The 22,226-nt window shown below is 41.3% G+C and overlaps 1 long non-coding RNA gene across 1 annotated transcript in view; it reads right to left on the bottom strand.

The window, feature by feature from the left end:
• Positions 1-11,511: 11,511 nt before the first annotated feature.
• The window catches only part of LOC103587659, a 12,743-nt gene continuing 2,028 nt past the window's right edge, over positions 11,512-22,226 (bottom strand). The window contains exon 3 of the long non-coding RNA XR_550245.1: positions 11,512-11,586. This is a non-coding gene — a long non-coding RNA (uncharacterized LOC103587659). The remainder of the gene's footprint in view (positions 11,587-22,226) is intronic.

The raw sequence follows: 22,226 nt of genomic DNA, 5'->3' as shown, positions 1-22,226 counted from the left end.
AAACAACAGTAATGGACTAATACACTGGTTCTGGCTCAAACAGCTTTTACATCAAACCAGAAAGCAAATCTTGGTCCTTTGCTTGAAAATATCCAGAAGATATTACAAATCCTCTCAAGAACAATTGCTAGAAAGTTACATTCTTTTGAAAACTCAATAACCATCCATTTTTACAGAATATTTTGCCTTGTTTTAGTTTGTACCTTTTTCAAATAGGTCTTCAATACTGTCAGTTGGGAAACTGATTGGCTTTAAAATCCAAATCGAATTCTCAATCATGTCATTCAAGAACTGTCCAAATGCAGCTATTTACAGTCCTTTTTTTAATACAAAAAAAAAAGTTAAAATGCAATAGGATTTTTCTCAGCAGGTCAATAACATCTAGAATAAAAAAAATACAAAGAAAAAGTTGTAAAATTTCAATACCTATTGTATAAAAGGTAATTTTTTTAAAAAGGTACTCCTTTTTCCATTTGGAAAGTAAACATATGGGTAAATCAACAGTTTACATTTGGTTCCTTTTAGAGGTTTTGCAAAACAATGAAGACTTTCTCTTCCGACAACATTTTTCTTTCCATAAAAGAACTATTGTCCTGTGCAAATATCATTATTTTAGCAATGGACTGTTTGTTCTGTGGCCACAAACTAAGAAGAAAATATGAAGGTCTTTCAGGCGTCTTGAGATAAACGGTTCCCTTGGAAACCTGCAACACCTCCTTTTCCCTCATCTCTACTTCCAGGGGAGGAGGGTCACTCTCCCAGTAGTTGAAAAGTTTGGATCAGGTCTTACTTATAGGACTAAACCACAGACAAAGGGCAGAGAGGACTAGGAAGCCATCTGCCAGGCCACAGAAGTTCTCTCTTGTGTTACATTTTCAAAAGTTTGCTTAGAGCTCTAGGAATAACAATCTAGATCCTATTTACATTGTGTATGCTCAATAATGGGGTGATGATCTGACATACAAATGGGTCTTTCTTCTCCTGGTATGGTTGGTCATACGCAGCACTCCCAGATCTAAGTGAGCCTTGTTAAAGCTATATTCATTAAGAGGGCAGTTTCCTTGGTCTCACTAACCCAAGAACTCACATATATAAAATATATATTCAGTACTCGCCAGGGTATATTTGACAAGCATTTTCTTAGTGTTCACAGCAACCTCGTTAGGCTGGTATTAATTCTTAAGCTTAAATACTGAAACTTAAGAAAGTTTAAAATGTGCTGAAGATTTTGCAGTTAGTAATGGTAGGGCTGGGCTAGGAACCAAATTAGGCTGGATTGATTGCAATGCTTAATGTAGCAACTGCTACTGGTGTCCTGCTTACAGGCTTCACCAACTCAGTTGTGCCCCAGCTGACAGAGCTCCCACTGTGGGCATCTAGGGCCTGAAGACTCTTTTTGAAACCAAGTAAAGCTACTTTAACTGGCATGTGTTTGCACAGTCCAGAAGCACCAGGAAATTACCACGACCTCTCCCCACTCCAATAGCCCTCCAACTCTATCTCCCCCAGGCACCTTGCCCCCTCAGTAGGCTTACTCTGAGATGTGTGTTTTACACCACTTCCCAGAATTTTCCTGTAGGGTTAAGTTTCAACTACCCACTGCAGCAGCTGGTTTAGTAATGGAGGCTTACTAGCTTCCTTCCCTGTGTCACCTCTTCCTTCCTTATCAGTATTCCCTGCACTTCCCAAATAAATGGCTTACACTCAAGTCCTTGTCTCGGGCTCTGGTTTGGGGAGAACCCAAACTAAGACAGTCATGTAACCCAGTTTAAGTATATAGATCCATAACTATCGCTTTCCAAGTACTTCATTGCAGGATTTTACAAAGACTGTGAAATGAAAAGTATAATTGAACACAGCAGGAAGGAGAACTATATGCATTGTATTATTCACTCAAATATAATTACATCACAAACTACCACTTGATGGGAATCTGCCTATTCCCTCCTCACAGCAGAAGTGCAACCTGAAGAAAAGAGTCCTACGCTAGGATGGCCAAGATCTTTCCTTGTCTTCTTGTCTCTAGGCTGGAATCATCCATCCTGCTGATGTTGTGTACACCATTCTGGGATGCTGGGGTGAAAGTTCTTTCATCAGGTTAATCATTCCTGATCTCTGTTATACATTTTATTTTTTAGAGTAGTTTTAGTTAGGCTCACAGTAAAATTGAGTAGAAAGTACAGAGTTCCTGTGTACCCTCTGCCCTGACACATGAACAGCCTCCCGCACTATTGACATCCCCACACCAGAGTGGTACCATTGTCACAACTGATGAACCTACACTGACATGCCATTATCTCCCAAAGTCTATAGTTCAATCTTGGTATTTTACATTGTATGGGTTTTGACAAATGTTTAATGACATGTGTCCACCATTATAGTACCATACAGAATTGTTCTGATGCCCTAAAAATCCTGTGTTCTGCCTATATCATTGCTCCCTCCCCTCAACCCCTGATAACCACTGATCCTTTTACTGTCTCCATAGTCTTGCCTTTTCCAGAATGTCATGTAGCTGAAATTATACAGTATGCAGCCTTTCAGGCAGGATTCTTTCACTTAGTAATATTCATTTAAGTTTCCTCCTCCATATCTTTTCATGGTTTGATTTCATTCCTGTTTAACACTGAGTAATAACCCATTGGCTGGAGGTACCACAGTTTATCCATTCACCTACTGAAAAACATCTTGGTTGCTTCCAAGTTTTGCTGATTATGAATAAAGGTGCTACTAATATTAGTGTGCAGGCTTTTGTGTAGACATAAATTTTCAGTTCATTTGGGTAGATACCAAGGAGCACGATTGCTGGATTATATGATAAATGTATGTTTAGTTTTGTAAGAAGCTGCCAAACCATCTTCCAAAGTGGCTGTACCAGTTTGCATTCCCACAGGTAATAAATGAGAGTTCCTACTGCTCCACATCCTTTGTCAAAACTTGGTGTTGTCAGTGTTTCGGATATTGGCCATTCTGATAGGTATGTAGTGATATCTTCTTGTTTTAATTTAATCAATTATATTTCTGAGGAAGGCTGTCTCTACAAAGTGTCAACCATGTATTACTTATTACTAACGGAATGGCTTCTTTCTCTTTTTGCTTAAAGATACAGCTCTGGCATTTCCTCTGTGGAGGAGAAGGACTCCTATTCTATTACTTCTGGTGATTCATGTAACTTCCTGGGTAAGATTCAGGAAAGGTCCCTCTCTGGGAGCTGGTTCGATATCACTCCCAGGTAACATCATCGACCACTACCTGGGACCACAGGAGTTACTGTTCAGGCCCTTCTTATTTATTTCATTTTCAATCCCTTTCTTGCTCAGTATGCCATGAAGGTCAGCGGTCCTCAATCTCATTTGTCTTGGTCGTTTGAGAGATGATCAAGTTTCCTAACAATTTACACTTTTGTTTTGAAGTTTGAAAAGACTCAAGGTTATCCTTATAACTTCACTTTCACTTGTTTTCCAAGTTGCTTTCTTAAGTAACAGGGACAGGAATGGAGTTAAAGCTAAACCCAAGAGACCTAGAAATTTCCATAGCACTTGGGAGTGTCATGGAGAGTCTGAAAGCTCTTGCTCTTGGAGTCTGGCAGGCTCCAGTCTTACCAGGCAGTGCTTAGCATTTGGGAGAGCCGACTGTGAGGTGGAGGCTGAAGCTGGGCACAGAGGCAAAGGCTTAAAGTTTTACCAAATAACTGCCCAATAGCAATAACTTATTGTGGGTCAGTCATTATTCTAAGAGCTTTGTATGTATGATCACATTTAGTAGTCAAAACAACAATACGTAATTTTATTATCACCCTTCATTTTGCAGAGAGTCTAAAGAACTTACCAGAGCCCACAGAGCAACAGAGCTGAGGGTGAATCCAGCAAGTCTGGCTCCAGCATCTGTGTTCCCCGTGACACCACAGCATCCTGATGCAGAGACTTATCTCAGAGTTTCTGCTATAATCCTCTCATTCCCGAACCACCTCTTCTCTTAATAGCATGATATTAGAATGGAGAGGAAGACAGGATTTCCTGACTGCTATCCTCATTCACTCATTTATTTATTCATTCATTTAAGTGACAATTCTTTTTTTATTGAGTGCCCTACTATGTGTGAGGTACTCTGCTCAACCTTGAGAATACAGCAGGAACAAGACAGACAAGATCCCTCCCACTCTCATGGGAAGTACATCCTTTGGGTTCGAAACTGATGATAAACATATACATAAACAAGAAAACTGTGGCAGTGATAAGTGCCAGGAATACAGGAAACATAAATGATAGAGAGCTACTTTAGAGTCAGTGGGCAGTGACATCTGGGCTGAGAACTGAGTAACGAGAAGAGCCTCCATGAGAAGATCCAGGTAAGAGAGCCCCAAGCAGAAGGGAAAGTAAGCAGCTGGAGTGTTTGAAAACAGACAAGAGAGCAGCACTGCTGGAGTGAAGTCAGTGGAGTGGCAGGGGCCAGATCAGGTAGAGGCCTGCAGGCCATGGAAAGGACTTTGGATTTTACAGTAAGTGTGGTGGAGAAACATTGCAGGGTTTGAACAGGGGAGTAAGATGGCCCAGTTCACATTTTTAAACGTTTGCATTTCCCAATTTCTCTGCTGGTAGCAGGAGTTGCTAACTGGTTGGTAGAGATCTTTCTAGCAGTGTTGGTGTTTTATCCAGTTGATCTGCAAATGGGTAGCTGCCGCCTTTCCCAGCTGATTCCTGGGAGGATCTTAGTGGTCCAACTTCCAATCTGTGACCTGCTCTTAGGGCCCCAGAGAGCCTGTGAATGGACTGAAAAATTGTCAGCCTGCCCCTACATTGGCCCAAATTCCGTCTGGCCTGTGTGTCTATCAGTGTGTGGAGAGGCTCCTCAGCATCCACCAGATTCCCCAAGAGATTCCCCAAATGTAATAAGAATATTACATCCACTGCTCATCTGCATGACAAAAATATGGTATGGGAGAATTCCTGACAAACATTTCCACTTGCAAAAGTAATGCCTGGGAATAATACTAAGTCCATATAAAATGCTGCAGCAATCACACAGATTTTGGAGATGAATGTTAAAGTGCTCAACAAATATTTGTTAAATGAATGAATGAGAAATTATCCAGTTCCCCATCCCTTGCACATTACAAAGTTGAGAAAACTGAGGCCCAGGAGAGTTATACGTTTTGCCCAAAGCCACACATTTAGAATGTGGCAATGCTGAGCCTCAAACCAAGATTTTTCAACTTCAATGAATAGACTCTGAACTTCAGTTCATTTTATATTAAAAAACATTTTAAGGAAACATTTTCAATGAACATTAATATCTTGTTGGGGTATTAGAATGCAATAATGATAATAACTAATATTTTACTGAGTACTATGTGTTAGGAAATCATTTTATCCTCTCAACAACCTTATGAGGTAGGTACTCTCATTACCTCCATTTTACAATGAGACCACTGAGGCCCAGAGTGGTTAAGTAATTTATCCAAAGTCACAGAGCTGTAAAGTGGCAGCGACAGTATTCAAATCCACGATCTGCATACTTGATGCTACACAGCTCCTCATATTGAGTTTGCCACCTCGATACCTCTCACACCAGAAACCTAGGCATGGCTCAGGTAGAGGAAGACCCAGCTATAAAGTTGATGTATTCTTAGGAGTCAAAAACAAAAGTTCCCAGGACATGAAAGTCCAAAACAGTAAGAGAAAATTGTATCTGACTTATGAAATGACAATCCTTCCCTCAAAAATACAAAAGCACAGGGAATTAAAAGTAAAAATAAAAAGATAAATAAAAAGCATTAAGCCATCTCGAATACAAAACCACTGGACAAGAAGTTTTACAAGTTAAGGGCCGGCCCTGTGGCTCACTCGGAGAGTGCGGTGCTGACAACACCAAGGCCACGGGTTCGGATCCTATATAGGGATGGCCGGTTTGCTCACTGGGTGAGCGTGGTGCTGACAACACCAAGTCAAGGGTTAAGATCCCCTTACCGGTCATCTTTTAAAAAAAAAAAAAAAGAAGTTTTACAAGTTAAAGATGACAACTATTTATTGTCTGTGAAACTTTTATTTCATTTCCTTGACAATTACATAGTGAAATTATTTCAAAATGGGCCATTCAAGTTTATTAGCATTTAAAAGCCTTCCCTAAAGTGGGACAAAGCAGCCTAAAGTGCTACTTTTACATAATTTTATTTTGCCCTTATTTTTCCTGAGAGTAGCATATTTTGTACACAGACCTTGTATTTTTGCACTGTCTGTACTCCTGGTTTCCCAAAGGCTCCCAGTGCAATCCCTGGAAGGTACGTGTCTCAGACTCAGCAGTGCTTCGAATGGCTGGATGGGTTTTTTCTTCTTCCCTGGATTCTAATGAACTAGAGCTATTCTGTGTCCTTTAGAAAGCAGCATCTTCAAATTATTTTGAATCCAGTTTTGACAGGTGATGGCTTCTACATTTATAATTGTGGTTTTGTAACATCACCGTCTGCTATTTAAATTATCTAGCTGCACGATGAAAGCCTAGTCACAACATTTGTCTCAGTCAACTATAAGTTCTTTCAGGTTGTTCATGTGAGCTTACTTTAGAATGTATGTATGCTGGAGCAAAATGGAAAACAAACTGTCATTTGAAACAACATGTATGAGGTGTGGAAAATAATTATATGTCCATGTGCGAAAGAAGTTTAGTAACTGAGGGAACCAAATGTTCCCAGGAATGAGAAAATCTGAGCTCCTTCTAACAATAATGCCCCATGATGTTGGAAAGCTACTTAACTTTATCATTTCATTTCCCCATTTGTAATAATAAACTAGGAGAGACTGCTTTTATTGCCATCATTAAAGAGCTTTTTCCCAGAAGCTCTGGTTACTCTCTCAATGAGATTATTTTTTAATATTTTAGCAGAAATTTCATATCATGCATACAACAGTGAATTGTACGGTACACTACATTTAACCTGTCTCTAAAAGGGAGCTTTCTGCCCCATTCGCATTATGCTAGATTTGTTCTTCAGCATGAAAAGTATCCAATATTTCAAAGAAAAAACTTGGCCTATGGCAATAAGTGGTCTAGCCATGTTTCATCATTGACATTAAGGAATAACCATTGTATTTCATTCTTTCCTTCTGGTTCCCTGGGTGCACAGAAATGGGAGAAGGCAAAGGATTTTCCCTCTCCATTTCCCCCTAATTCTTTGCTTGAATCCACTTATTTGAGCCAAGATTCTTTTGCTTACGGCTGGGAATGTGCCCAACAGTTGATTTTTGGCTTGCATCTGCTCACTTCTAAGAAAGTCCTCTTTATTTACCAAGGTCCCAAACAAAAGTTGTTCCTGATGAAGCCTCCCCAGACCACCCCCTCTGAACCTCCAGAAGGCTGAATTATCCCTTCCTCCACATGCAATAACACTTTGTAACTACCACTGGTACAGCACATAAGCCATTATACTACCTTTATTTGGGGAAGAACTGTTTATTGTTTATCTTTGTATCCCAATGCCTAGATTTATTGCATGTATACTGGTGCCAGGCATAAATGCCAGGTCCTATTATTAATGATTAAAAGATATACCATGATATTTTTAGGAACCTCACTTAAGTTCCCAGAGTGTAATGAATGTCATGAGAAGTGGATGGGCTTGTGTAGCAAACATTGCTTTTGATATTCATTTTCCCTTTTCTCCATTGTAATAGAACTCCTGATTTTTGGCTGGGCACATGGCAACCCAGAATGAAGATTAAATTTCCCAGCCTCCTTTGTAGCTATGTATGGCCATGCGACTCAGTTCTGGACATTCAGATGTAAGCAGAAGTGTCATGTGGCAGCTTCAGAAATCCTCCCTAAAAGAGTTGTGAATTCCATTTACTATTTCTTCTTTGCCCTGTTGTACTTTTGACTGCCTGGAATGTAGATCCAATGACTGGAGCTGAGCAGCCCCCTTGGGCCATGAAGTAACATATAGAGGCTATGTATGGTGGAGCATCAAGATAGAGAAAGCCTAGATCTCTGAGGACCCTATAGATAAAAGTTATATCAGCCCTAGACTTCCAATTCTGGACTTTTATGTGAGAGAGAAACTTCTGTGTTGTTTAAGTCATTCTTTTTGGGGGTAGAGATGGGAAGCTCTGTTACTCACAACTGAACCTAATCTTGATTCTGCATCAGATTTTTCTGCTTCCTAGTCAGGGTTTTGTAATATCTCATACTGAAAAAAACCTTCCCACAAAGGTTTAGGTAAGTCATATCTGGAATGTCTAAACTAGAAAATTAAATTTATTAATATCACTAATCCCTCTCCCTCACCTTCTTGGGAACAAATTAGTAGCTGTAGTGGATTGAATTATGTCCCCACAAAACTCTCTGAAGCTTGAATTGTATCCCCCACGTTTTATGTATTAGAAACTCAGCCTCCACCATGACTGTTAAGAGGGTAAGAAATCCTATTATGGTAATTGGAAGGTGGAGCCTTGAAGAGGTGATTAGATTGTAGGACCATGCCATAGTGAATGGATTAAAAATGGTGGTCAGGGGTGTGGTTCTGAGACCTTTAAAAGAGTAAGAGAGTCTGTCTCTCTCTCTCTGCTCTCTCTGTTCCCACCATCTTGCAATGTGAGACCTCTGGTTCACTGTTGCCACCACCAGATGAACTTTGGACTGACTTCCCAGCCTCAGAAACTGCAAGCAATAAATTTCATTTTTCTTTATAAATCACCGAGTCTCAGGTATTTTGTTATAAGCAACAAAAATGGACTAATACAGTAGCTTTCATTATTGAACATTGACTGTATGCCAGATACTATTCTGTGCTTCACATACATGATTTTATTTAAATTAGTAAAAACCTTATGAGGTAGGGACTTTCATCTTCTTCACATTGGAGATGCTAAGTTAACAGCTAGTGAGTGATCAAAGCAGACCCAGAGGCAGGGCTGACTTCCCTCCAAGCTCACGCATTAGCTACTACTGGACACTTGCTGCAGGGAGGGGCGTAGGAGGCACCCTTTCTCTGTCCACCAAAGGGCTTTACTTGCGAGTCCATTGAGCACCAATGCTGCAAATGCAGGTTATCAGGGTATAGAATTTTGTGATTAGCAAGGTAACCATTGAGTACACCCGAGGAGAGTAAGGAACTAGTGAGGGAGGAGCTTGTCTGCTGACCTCTCTATACAGAGCCAGAGGCTAGAGAAACTCACCTCTTCATGAGTAAGTCAGGGAGTTGGGGTGGGTGAGGAGAGAATATGGGATTGAGTGGAGTCTCACAGCACAGGCAGAGCTGGACAAGTCTGCCTACAGCCTAAAATGACTTCATCCATGGAACCAAGGTCAGACATAATGACATGGGTACACAGAAACCATACAGCCAGTTTCATATTTGAACATTAGAGTCAAATACCCACAATTCATATTTAACATGAAAGGCATTCAGAAAAAAATGTTTTATACATTTTGCTACTCTGTCCTCAATGACAACACCCCATTCATACTGAAAGAGTAATTAATTCCCTTTTATTATCTATGGTATAAACACTCGTTCATTCAAGAAATATATATTGAGAGACTAACTATGTGCAGGGGCTGTGCTAAGCAGGAAATGGAACACTCAGTGGTATGAGGCCCTCCAGGATGGCACACTTAGGTGGGGAGACCTACCTATAAAAAGATGCTTATAGCGTAATGTGCTGTGTGCCATATGGAGGTTTCTAGAGGGTTGGGTGGAACTTACATGAGAAAGATCCCACCTTGGGGTCACGGAAGATCTCCAAAATGATGAACCAGGATTGAGGGATAATTTTACATCCCTCAAAACAGAAAGAAAAAAAAAGTAATTCATGCCAGTTATAGAGGCAAAAGCCCCTGTTAGGCAGCCCATCATAGCCTTAGGACACTATTTATGTTAGAGAATCATGAGTCATACTTATAAAAATCACCTTGACACATCAAGAATAGAATTAGTTATGTTCTGTCTACTCTGTTTATTAAGGCAAGGCATAGAAGAATAAAAGCACTTTTTCTCTAAGATTTTCTGATCCTCCCCCAAAAAGTCTTCTTTTAATAACAAATTGGCAATTCAATGACATGGGAAAAAACACCATGTTCTTAAAAATGATAGATCAAAGGAATTTTTTAGCAAGAAGAATTCTCCTTCATGACACATTATCATTGTTCCCCGGACGAGCAGAACTGGACTTTTCTTTCTATCAAACATTGATTCAATTATACAGTATCTGAGAAAGCATCCAGGTATAGAATCACATGTTTGGTGCAAGGAGTCAGTTTATTCCAAATCCCAGTTCTACCTCCAAACTAGCTATGTGGGCCTGTTTCCTACTACACACAATAAGAATAATGATACCTATCTTGCATGGTTGTTGGCCTCAATTATATAATATAAAAGCACCTAACTTAACATTTGACATACACAAGGTCTCCATTGATGGCAGCCATCACGTCTAGTTGTGGCTGCTATTGCCATCATTCTGTTCCAGGAATTCCAGGATGTTGTTCTGGAGAGGCAAAGTTGCTATAGAACCATTTTTCAAGCAGAGGTGGACAATCTCATATAGCTCATTTGAATCTTCTGTGGCCTTCTGGATGAGCAGTGTGACCCAAAGTGCTATGACTAAGAGATGAGTCCTCTACAGTGTGTCAAAATCATGATTTAACAGTACTTTATTCGGGAACAAGAATTCCATGAAAACATATTAGTGGGTTGGAAATGATTTCAAGTGGTTGTTAGATCTAGCAAGGCACTCCCACTTCCAGTGTGTCAGAGCCCATTAGAATCATTTAAACTGATGAAGTGCAGTCTGTGGCTAAGGCAGTTGATGTGATCAACCCAGCCTCCAACATGCCCTGGAGGGACCCAAACCATTCAACAGTTGGATCTTTAGGGAATCCAAACTATTCAATGGTGTTTAACACTTATCAGAGACATGTAGAAATTAATTATGACCATTATGCAACTTCTTCACCTAAAACATTTCTACAGCTTGATTCTCTAAATCATAAATACTTTCCGAAGCGAGTTTGCTCAGACTTTCCAAAATATTTCTTCTTTTAGCCATGATTAAGCATGAAAAATTTCCTCCCAGCTGGGAGAATATTAGAGAAAAGTAAGCTATGTATTGAAAAGGATACATAAAAAAGCCCTTAGACATTTTTCTCTACTCAAGAACACCTTCAAAGTACATGAGGGCAAAAAGTCGATGGGTTCAGGGTTGGGGAGAAAATGGGGGAGGATGGAAAATAGGCATATGTCACCAAGAACTCAATCGTCCAAATAGGAATTTGTTCTCCTTGGTTAGCCTGAGCTTAGCTCTATAGCTAACTGCACTTGAAATGAGACAGGTGAAGTTTTGATTACCAGATACGGTATGTGTTACAAGAAAATAAACCTCAAATTTGTGAAAGAAACAGTTAGGTGAGGGGAAGAGATTGAAAACAGTAATCAACATTTAGTGACTGACCTCTGGGAGAACTTACTGAGATGGCCCAAGCTGGTAGTAGCTGGTGCAGGGGCTAATGGGCCAAGTTCATTCATTTTGTGTTATCTTTGCAGTGGTTGGGAGAAAACAAAAACTTTGGCAAGACCAAGCATCCACCTCTTGGTACCTGAGAATGGAGCAAAGAAAGAGAATCCTGAACAGAAGGTGGAAGCAGAGAAAGTCTTAAAATATGTATGGCTTGATTTGGTTACCTCACGGGAGGCACAGTGAAAAGGAGAGGATGTCAAATGACATTTACTGAGAGGTCATTTACTGAGAGACATTTACCCTAAGGTCCTAGAAGGAAGGGGCCCCACCTGTCTTGTTCACCAATGTGTTCCCAGGTCCTAACACAGGCCCTGACATGCAGCAGATACTCATACATATTTGCTGAAGGAAGGAAGGACTGACATGGCACAGATCTCATTAAATAGTGGGCACTAAGTAAATATTTTTGGAAGACTCAGTTAGTTAATGAATACCTGCTGTATACCAGCCATTGTTTCATGGTTTCACTCCATTTACAAATTTGTTTCAGCGAGCTCCTATCTTTTGCTAGACATTCTACTGAACACTGAGAACTCAAAAAAGAGTTCCTGCCCTCGAGGGGCTTATAGTCTAGAGGAGACAGGCAAGCAATAGCAATGCAATACGAGGGGTCTTCGAAGCATTCATGGAGAGATTCGTGTTATCTTTAACTTCCATTTTTCCATGAACTTTTGGAAGCATGTATAATGACCACAGGCCATATGAAAGTCTAGGAAAACAAAGGAGAAGAGCATCTCAGTTTTTCTGGGAGAGCTGAGGCAGTCTCTACAGAGGGGACAGTCTTCCAACAAATGAGCAGAGCTTTCCAGGCATTTCAGGCAATGAGGGCAGTGTGAGAGAAAACTGCAAGTAGCTCATACATGCAGGAGCAACAACTTCTGTGGGACAAAGAAGGTGGGAGAGTGATTGGAGAAAGGAAAGAGATGAGGCTTGGGCCTAATCATAACAGGCCGAGTATTTCATTCGAAGCGGCTAGAAGTCACGCTATAGGAAATAGGAAACAGGACCACCTTCCTGGGCATGTGACCTGGGCGTGAGCTTGCACAAGACCCCCCCACCGCCAGAAGGGCCTCACATTTGGTTGCATGCTCTGCTGTCGAGGCCTCAAAATACTTGATCTTTCTATCTTTAGACTCGTGCTTTGTAAGTGAAGTCCAACGGGACGTGGAGCATGCCCATGAGCAGAGGTGTGTGCAATAGGCCTGTCGCATTTTCTTGCCGCTTCATTTGCAGACAGTGTTCATGATGCTCCATGAGCACAGGATTCCAGTGGACCTACTATGTGTGGGAGTTTAGTGAGATTCAAAGCAAACATAAGGTCAGCATATTACAGAAGCCGCCACCTCCTATTGCGTCTCAATAGAATGTATCATATCAAGAAGTGAAATGAAACAGTTGGGTTAGTTTTGTGCAGTATTTCTGCTGTTCTGGTAAGAATGAAATACAATGGACTAAAAATATAAATTGTAAGGGCTGGCCTGTGGCTCACTAGGGAGAGTGTGGTGCTGATAAAAATATGAATTGTATAACTTCAGTTGATTCCACATATGAGTTTCATGATCTTATATTTTCTTTCTTTTTTTTTTTTTAAAGATGACCGGTGAGGGGATCTTAACCCTTGACTTGGTGTTGTCAGCACCATGCTCACCCAGTGAGCTAACCAGCCATCCCTATATGGGATCCGAACCCATGGCCTTGGTGTTATCAGCACCGCACTCTACCGAGTGAGACACAGGCCAGCCCCATGATCTTATATTTTCATTTAAAACTGGCATTGCACAATATAAAGATGAACAGTAAAGTTTACGCTAATAATTTATAATTTGAATTTTTTTTACTTAGAACAACACTAAGTAGTAAAAAAACCACACTGTAAGTTGAGAGAGACTATGAAAAAAGATAAAAGCTTTGTACTTCAGTACATCTACTGGCACTTTCCCCTTGCTTTCTGAATATTTTACACAGAGCCCCACAAATGATGCTGCTGGCCTTGATGGGGAGCCATTTAAAAATCTTAAGCAGGGAAGAGACACAAGACTATCATTTTGGAGTAATAACTCTCACCAGAGTGTGGAAGTTAGAGTAAAGGCAACAAGAAGACCAACCATCAGGGGCAGCACAGACAAAGTGGGGTGAGGTCTATGCTACAGCAGGGACAAAGGGGAGAAGAAAAAGGGGTAGGTGAGTGGGCAGAGTACTAGGGCTTGGTGATTCATTGCAAGTGGGAGATGAGCAAGACGGAGTTAGATAGCTTGACTCCTAGATTTCTGGCTTCAGCCATTGGGTGATGCCTTCCACTGAGATGTGGAGTAGGATGAGGAGGGTCGGGATAAGTGAGAGAAGAGGCACGGGTTGAAGGTGGTTGTTCTGGGACATGGGGTAGACTTGTCATGTTTGGGTCTGTGCATTACCTCTGCCCATCCCTCTTCTTCTAGTAACAGACCCCTTCTGGCCTCAGGGATGTGGCCCTGACCTAGGTTGGGCCCATCATGGTACCTGGTGGTATTAAACACACACGGCCACAGCTAGTGGTCCAAAGAGTCAGTGTCCCCCTTTCCTCTCTCACCAGAAGTGAGCCTCCAGCTGCCAAATGACATGGTTCTAGTGACCCTGAAACTCAGGTCAGAGAGAATGAAGGCAACATGGAGAGAAGTGTTTGAAGAGCAGTGGAGAAAGAGCTTTGCAGACAGTTCCCATCTTCACTCTGCCCTTCCTGGATACACAATCCTAGAAATCCAGTCTGGCCCACCTCAACCCACTGCCCCCAACCTTAGGCTAGCTGGAGTCAGGTTCCTGTCATTTGTAACTGAGAGAATCCTGGTTAGTATGGACACATAGGTAGGTGCCCATGGAAATAGCATGTGGGACGTATTATGCCCATATCATAGAGAAGTGAACTGAGGCTCAGAAAGGTTAAATAACTTGCCCGTAGTCTCATGGCTGGCCAACTACAATGTCAGGGCTGGAATGCAGTTCTGTATAACTCCAAAGCCAATGACCTTTCTACAGGGTCAGACTTTCCTCCTAACGTGTTCATTATTCTTAGCACTGTCTTCTACAATCCCAAGCTTTCAATTTTAGGGATATTCATGCTACTATTCTTCTGAGTTTCTTGCTTAATGACCAAACATTATGAGGGCCAAACCATGATTTTTCTGGAGTGTTTCCCAGGGTCTGATTATTCTCACTTTAAAAGTCACTAGTAGCAGAGGGACTCGTTGCTAATTTTGTAGAAGTTGAAAGTCAGTGGCCTTTTGACTGAAACATTATTTTCCTAAACTTTGTCTTGATTTATGAGCTCAAATGGAAAGTCAAGTCTAAATTCCAGGCAGGAGTCCCAAGGAGGTGATAATAAACTGGACCCACAGCCTCAGAACTTCAGAACAATCCTTCTGACCTTCTCTTAGGCCTGCTTCTCTGTTTTATCGTTTTATTTTTGTGTCCTCTTCTTTTTTTACCTTCTGTTCTATTAACTCAAACACATTCTAAAGAGAATTTTTTCTGACTCATTCTGGAGAACTGTGGCAGAGACCACTGTTCTTGAGTTGTATTCCCACCTTTTTTGTCCAACAATAGAACCCTGGATTTGTTAATATTAATTTCTTTTTTTTATTAAGCTGTAATTCACACATCATAAAATACACTGTTTTAAAGTGTACAATTCCATGGTTTTTAGTAGATTCATGAGGTTGTGCAACCATCACCACTGTCTAGTTCCAGAACATTTCATCATCCCAAAAAGAAAACAAATGCTGTTAGCAGTCACGCCCCACTCCCTCCTCCCTCCAGCTCCTGACAACAACTCTGCTGCTTTCTCTCTCTGTGGATCTGCTTTTTCTGGACATTTCATATAGTTGGAGTTATATAATATTTGGATTTTTGTGTCTGGCTTCTTTCATTTAGCATATGATTTCAAGGTTCATCCACATTGTAGCAATGTATAAATATGTACTTCCTTCTTTATCCAGACAATATTCCATTGTCTGTGTATATGATAATACTACATTTTGTTTATCTATCAACTGATGGACATTTGGGTTGTTTCCCACTTTTTGGCTGTTGTGAATAGTCCTGCTATGAACACTCATGTACAAGTTTTTGTGTAGACAGATGTTTTCAATTCTCTTGGGTATATACTGGGAGGGATTTGCTGAGTCATATAAGTTTATCTTTAACTTTTTGAGAAACTGCCAAACTATTTTCCTCAGTGGTTGTACCATTTTAATGTTCCCGCCAGCAATGTATGAGGAGAACTCGATTCTCAGCTGGGCATACTGAGCCTAGAAAAAGGTCAGTTTTCCAGCTTCCCTTGTGGCTATGTGTGGCCATATGACTAAGTCCTGGCTTATGGAATGGCACGAAGCAGAAGTGGTGTGTGCAATTTCTGGTGAAAACCTGTCCTCCTCTGCTGCTTTCTCCAGGCTGCTGGTTGGAAAGCTGACTTAATGACTGGAAGGCAAGCAGCCACGTTGGGCCATGGAGTGTCTTTGGGAAGGGAAGCCAGAACACAGGATAGAAGGAATCTGTGACTGACACTATGGAGGCTGTGCTAGCCCTGAAATGACCACCTCTGGACTTCTTGAATACTAGAGAGAAATAAAATTTCTATCATGTTTTAGACACAATTATTTTTTCTTATTAGCTACAGCCAAATCTAACCCTAACTGAGTTCCTTTATTCACTGAGAAAATTTTTACTGAAAGCCAATTAAAAGCCAGATCCTAAGCTTGGCAATAAAGAAATAAAGACATGAGAGAGAAGGATCTTATAATTTAGGGGCTAACAGGTGAGTCGAGAGAGAGGCACTCAAATAAATAAGGCATGGCATAATTGCTAATAAAAGCATGTACCAAATCCCATAGGTGGATGGAAGATAGATGAAATTGACCTAAAGCAATTTAGGGAAGGTCTTAGTTTAGCCTATGTGCCCTCAGTGGTGTTTCTAAATTCCTAACAGATATTCCTCTTTGAAATTTGGGAACAAGAAACCAGAATTCTTGGGAAATCTCAAGAATTCCTAATAACATAAGCTATTCTTAACATACTTCCACTATCATATACTTTTTACTTATCATTATGAATTTTAAAAGATTGTTTAATAAATAAGAAATAAATCTAGTAGTATTTATGAAGAACTGTCTCCTGCAGTGAACATTCAAACACTGGGAAATGCCAGTGAATATTATTGAGTGACATTTAAATGAATGCGGCATTAGTTTCTCCTAGCCAGGTAGCAGCACTACAGAGAATCTTTTGTTGAAATTGCCATTTTAGTAATGCATTTTTCTTTGAAACTTGTTATTTCTTTGAACTTGTGATTTCTTGGGAGATTATGCAAAAGATTTATATTAAGTATACTACACATAACCTGACAAATATTTATTTGCTCTTGCAACGACTCATCATTAGCAGCAGACAGGGCCACAAACACATAAACGTGGCAACAGCTACAAGCAAAACTGGCTGAATAGATGGTGGCTACCTTTCTCCTACACATTCCTGTCGTGATCCCCAGAAATGTCGACCTCAGCCTGAAGGTCCTCTACCATGTGCTTCCTTGTATACCGTGCAGTAACCCCTATCAGAGTACTCATCTCTTTCACTGCCTGCCATCATTAGACGGGAAGCTCCCTTGAAGGCAGGAAGCCTGTGTCTCTTTTACATTATTGAACCTCCAGCACCCAGAGCAGTGCTTGGAACAAAGTACATGCTTCATTAATATTGAACTGAATTTCACTGACCATAGAAATGATATTTAAACAGAGCTTTAGAAAATGAATTTGTTAAGAGGCTCATGGGAGAAGGGCACTTGGGGCTGAGGGAAACAATCTCTGCAAAGACACAGGCATGCAAAATAGTATACTTTCGAGGACTGCAATGAACTCTGTATGGCAGTTATACAAAGGGTCATGGCAGATGACAGCAGCACAGTAAATGGGAGTCAGATTGTGCAAGAGCTTGTGTGACCCGGTAAGGAATACAGATGTTACATGTAGGCAATGGGGAGCCACTGAAGGAAGCCGGAGAGGTTAGGGTAAGAACACATATGCTAGAGACACACCGCCTGGTTTGAATCTCAACATCTGAAATTAGCTAACCATGGGCAATTTCTTTAAGCTTCCTAGGCCTCAGTTTCCTCATCTTTAAAATGGGGATTATAACAGTAAGTACCGAATGAGATTTTGGATAGGATTTTAGGAGCTAATGCAGGTAATATAATTAGCATAGTACCTGACATATAGTGAGAGCGCTGTGTCTGTTTGCTATTATTGTTCTTACTCTTATCATCACCAAAGGGTTTTAAACAGCAGAGTGACAGGATCAAATGTGTATCCTGAGTGAAAGTCAATCCCCACCAGGAGGTGAATACTTGAGAACTGATAAGGTTCTTTCCCTCTCTTTCCCTCTTTCACTGTTTTCCATAGTGGTCTCTCAGAACTGGAGGACTCCAAACCTCCTTGGAGGTCTTCAGTTTCCTCTCTTGGCTTCTGTGGGCTGCCCATGAGGAGGAAAAGCAAATGAAAAGACAGGAAATACAGCTTGAGTCACAGGAGGCTCAGGTGGAGAAAACAGGATGGAATGTTGTCATTCAACAACCATGTAAACAGCATTTGTTATGGATCCGACACTGTGCAGGCACCTGGGAGGTAAGTGGAGAGGAGTCCTGGGATCCACCAGCCTTAGGCTTCGTACTGGCAGGCTTCCTTCTGCTCTTTGGGGTGCATTAGAACACTGTGTCACATCATTATTTGAGCATCAGTTGCAGCATCTGTAAAATGGGGATACTAATACTTATGCCTCACCTTCCTGTGCCCCAAGAAGACAATTCCATACCCTCTCCTCTGTCCTCACCTCCAACACCATCTGACCATCATTGCTTTGAGCTGATGGCCTCCCTTTTTATCCCACTGAGAAAAAGAAAAGCAATCAGAAAAGAAGTCTTTGGGCTGGCCCGGTGGCGCACTGCTACAGTGCGCCGCTTGGGAGCGCTGCGGCGCTCCCGCCGAGGGTTCGGATCCCACATACAGACCGGTTCCCGCTCACTGGCTGAGCGAGGTGCGGGTGCGACACTGAGGGGTGCGATCCCGTTGCCGGTCCCGGTCCAGTACGGGCGCGACACTGAGGGTTGCGATCCCGTTGCCGGTCCCGGTCCAGTACGGGCGCGACACTGAGGGTTGCGATCCCGTTGCCGGTCCCGGTCCAGTACGGGCGCGACACTGAGGGTTGCGATCCCGTTGCCGGTCCCGGTCCAGTACGGGCGCGACACTGAGGGTTGCGATCCCGTTGCCGGTCCCGGTCCAGTACGGGCGCGACACTGAGGGTTGCGAGCCATTGCCGGACACGAAAAAAGACAAAAAGGAAAAAAAAAAAGAAAAGAAAAGAAGTCTTTCATCCTCCCGCATTTGATCTACTGACCTACTGTCACTTGTATCACCTGAATGCACTGTCCCTGCTTCTAAGGCCATTCTCATCACTTGTGATTTGGATCCCACTCCTTTTGTCTATCAAGGATTTTGCTCTTGCAATTGTCACTTTCCTCTCTTGTATCTTCAGTTTTTCCCCTCCACTCTACTAGATTATCCTCATCAGTATACAAATAATCTAGGAAAGACAGTCTCCTCATTCCTCAGTTTCTCCCAGCCTTTTATGTCTTCTTTAAACTGATTGGGTTTCTATTACTTGCAGCTGAAAAAGTCTTGACTAATATAGAACACATAGTTAGGTGCCTATGGGAACAGCTTTGGTTGTCATTATCACTCTCATATGATAGGGAAGTAAACTGACACTCAGAAAGATTAAATAACTTGCCCAAAGTCCGCAACTTTCCAAGCTTAAAACAAGCAAACACCCTTTCTTTTGTTCATCATCCCCTGCAGTCACTTCCCCTTCAAACATCCCCTTAGTGAAAAGCCTCTTGAAAGAACTGTCTTTATTTATCTTCCCTCCACTGCTCTTGAAAACACACCATCCTGCTTTCAAATAAAAATGTCCATGCTGAGGTCTTTTACTTACAAAGTTCTCCAATGACTTTCCTATTGGCAAATCTAAAGGTCAATTCCCAGTCCTTATTCTCACTTGATCTCTTAGCTGCATTTGACCTTGTGGATCAGTCTTTTTTGAAACACTTTCCTTGCTAGGGTTTTAGGATGGTATTGCCTCCAACTTTTCTATTTATAGGACTTCTAAGATGGTATATTAGTCTCCTAATCTTCCTCCTACCTCAATATCTGCTGGATATTGCCTAGGGCTCAGTCCTGCAACCTCTCCTTTTTCCCATAGGTACCCACTCTCATGGTTTAAATACCATCCACATACGGTGAATTCCTGGATCTATACCTTCAGTCCCACAGCCCCAGTCTCTCCCCTGAGCTCCAGAGTGGTGTATCCAAGTACCCACATGACACTTGCACTTGGATGTCTAAAAGACACCTCGAACACAATGGTCCAAACTGAATGGTTGATGCCACCACCCACCAACCTGCTCCTTCCCATTGTTTCCATCTCAACAAATCACAGGATGTACCCAATTGCTTGCTTTTTTTCTCTCTCACCCTACATCCAGCATACTGTCAGGTCTACTTTCAAAATACGTCCAGATATCAACTATTTCTCACCATTTCTACTGCCACCCTAGACTTTGATTTAGACCTCCTCATCTCTTGCTTGAATGATTGCAACAGTCCCCTCAGAACCCAGAGAGATTCTTTAAAAATGTAAATCAGACCCTGCCACACAGCTGCTCATATTTAGAATGGCTTCTTGCTTTACCTAGGGCAACACCCAAAGTCCTTCCCATGGACTCAGGGCCCTCTGTGATCTGGTGTTGGCATCTCTTCCACCTCATCTTCTCCCATTCTTCCATGCCTCTCTACTCCAGCCACTCTGGCTTCTCTGCTCTTCCTCAAACTGGCCAGCATACTTCAGAGCCTTTATATGCGTGCTTCCCTTTCGGCTTAGCTGGTCGTTTACCTTATTTAATTCTCAGCTCAAATGTCGGACACCTCAAAGAATCCTCCTGCTTACCCCACTTCCCATAATCCTCTTCTCCTTTACTAAACTTTACCATATGCTTATTAATTTGCATTTGGTTATTATTATCACCTCAATTCAAATATAAGCTCCACTGGAGTAGGGACTTCCTCCATTTGCTTCAGACTATATCCTCAGCTTCTAGAGAAGACTTCAGCATATAATAGGAGTTAAATAGTGAATGAATAACTGAAAAAACTCACAGCATTGTAGTATCAAATAAAATGAAATTCACAAAAACACTTTAACTCTGGAGTGCTAATCATGTGCAAGTTATAATAACGCATACTATATTTTAATAAGCATTTATCAAGCAACTGCTTTTGTGCTTGGTAATGTACTAGGCACTATAATTATAAAAATAAAAAAGCAAAGGTTTCTGCTCACTCAAGCTAGAAAGTTGGGTGTGGAAACAAATAGAGGTGTTATTCTAAAATTATCTAGCCAAGCACTCTGGGAGCATATTGAAGGATAAGGAGATGTATTTTGCTTGAGGGGACATGAGTATATAAAGGCTTCACAAAAAAAGCCATATGAAGCTAGGATTTGAAGGTTGTGGCTGGGCTTGCCAGAATAGAAACAGGAAAAAAGGGCATTGCAGGCAAAGGAAAGAATCTCAATGTGTGTACCCCACCATGCGGTTTGCTAAGCATCTTCTCAAAACAGTGCCTCTCTCACTCCTACCTTTTCTCTCACTCCTGAAGCCCCAGGCTTTCTGCGACCTGGCTCTCCTGGGTACATTTTCATGTCTCACTGTGCCCTTTTCCCCATTGGTCTTTAATGGGTCAAAAGTTACAACTCCTTAGAGTTCATTCTCTCTCTCCCCAGAGGGCATGGTAACTCCAGACTCTCCATTTTTGTAGTTCCTGTCACCAACCTCACAGCTGTCCAGGATTTTCGGATACAGTTGGGTGGATGTCTGAAATCCACCCTCACAATATTTGAATAGGGACAGATACTTTTTAATGAAACATCTTAAATTTTTCATGTTTACACACACAAAAAGTTCCCTTACATACCTTCTCACAGATTTTTTATCGAAGAAGGGGATATTTAGCTTTAGAACTTAAATAAGAATCACAATAAAGACAGCAAAATAAGTGGGAGTCAGTGCTTAACATCAAGTGGTCTATATTTACTACATGAATGAATGATTGTATGAATTATGAATGAAATTAATTAACACAATTTACAAATGTTTGGTATTCCCAGATTTCATTTTGCAACTTTGTTCTTTTGAATTTGAGATACATCTTCCCATAGAAATAATGTTATAAATGGCACTTCAGTGCCAAGAAATCCCATAATGTAGCAATAAAATGCAGAAAAGTAATGACATTGCAGAAGAACATGGCTGAAACATTTTGAATGCTGGTGTTTGAGAAAAAGTAACTTTAATTAGAAGATGAGGTAGTTTATGAAAAATATGGTGATTCTCAAGGTGACCTCTGAGTGCTCTCAAGGGTTCTAGAGGGCATTGCTTCCTTTTAATGTCTATTTTCAAATTAAAATATATGCATTTCTTTCCTTGGTCTAGTCATATCCTTGTACTATACTTACAATCAGGTGGAAGGAAGAGCTTTAGTTTGGCCTTGAGAAAGAATATTTTTTTGGGCCGGCCCGGTGGCGCACTGGATAGTGCGCCGCTTGGGAAGCGCGGCAGCGCTCCCGTCCCAGGGGTCGGGTCCC

Source organism: Galeopterus variegatus, unplaced genomic scaffold (genome assembly GCF_000696425.1).
Source record: "Galeopterus variegatus unplaced genomic scaffold, G_variegatus-3.0.2 Scaffold472, whole genome shotgun sequence".
Taxonomy (NCBI): Eukaryota; Metazoa; Chordata; class Mammalia; order Dermoptera; family Cynocephalidae; genus Galeopterus; species Galeopterus variegatus.
The sequence above is the reverse complement of the archived record's forward strand: the minus strand, read 5'-3'. Positions and strand labels throughout refer to the sequence as shown.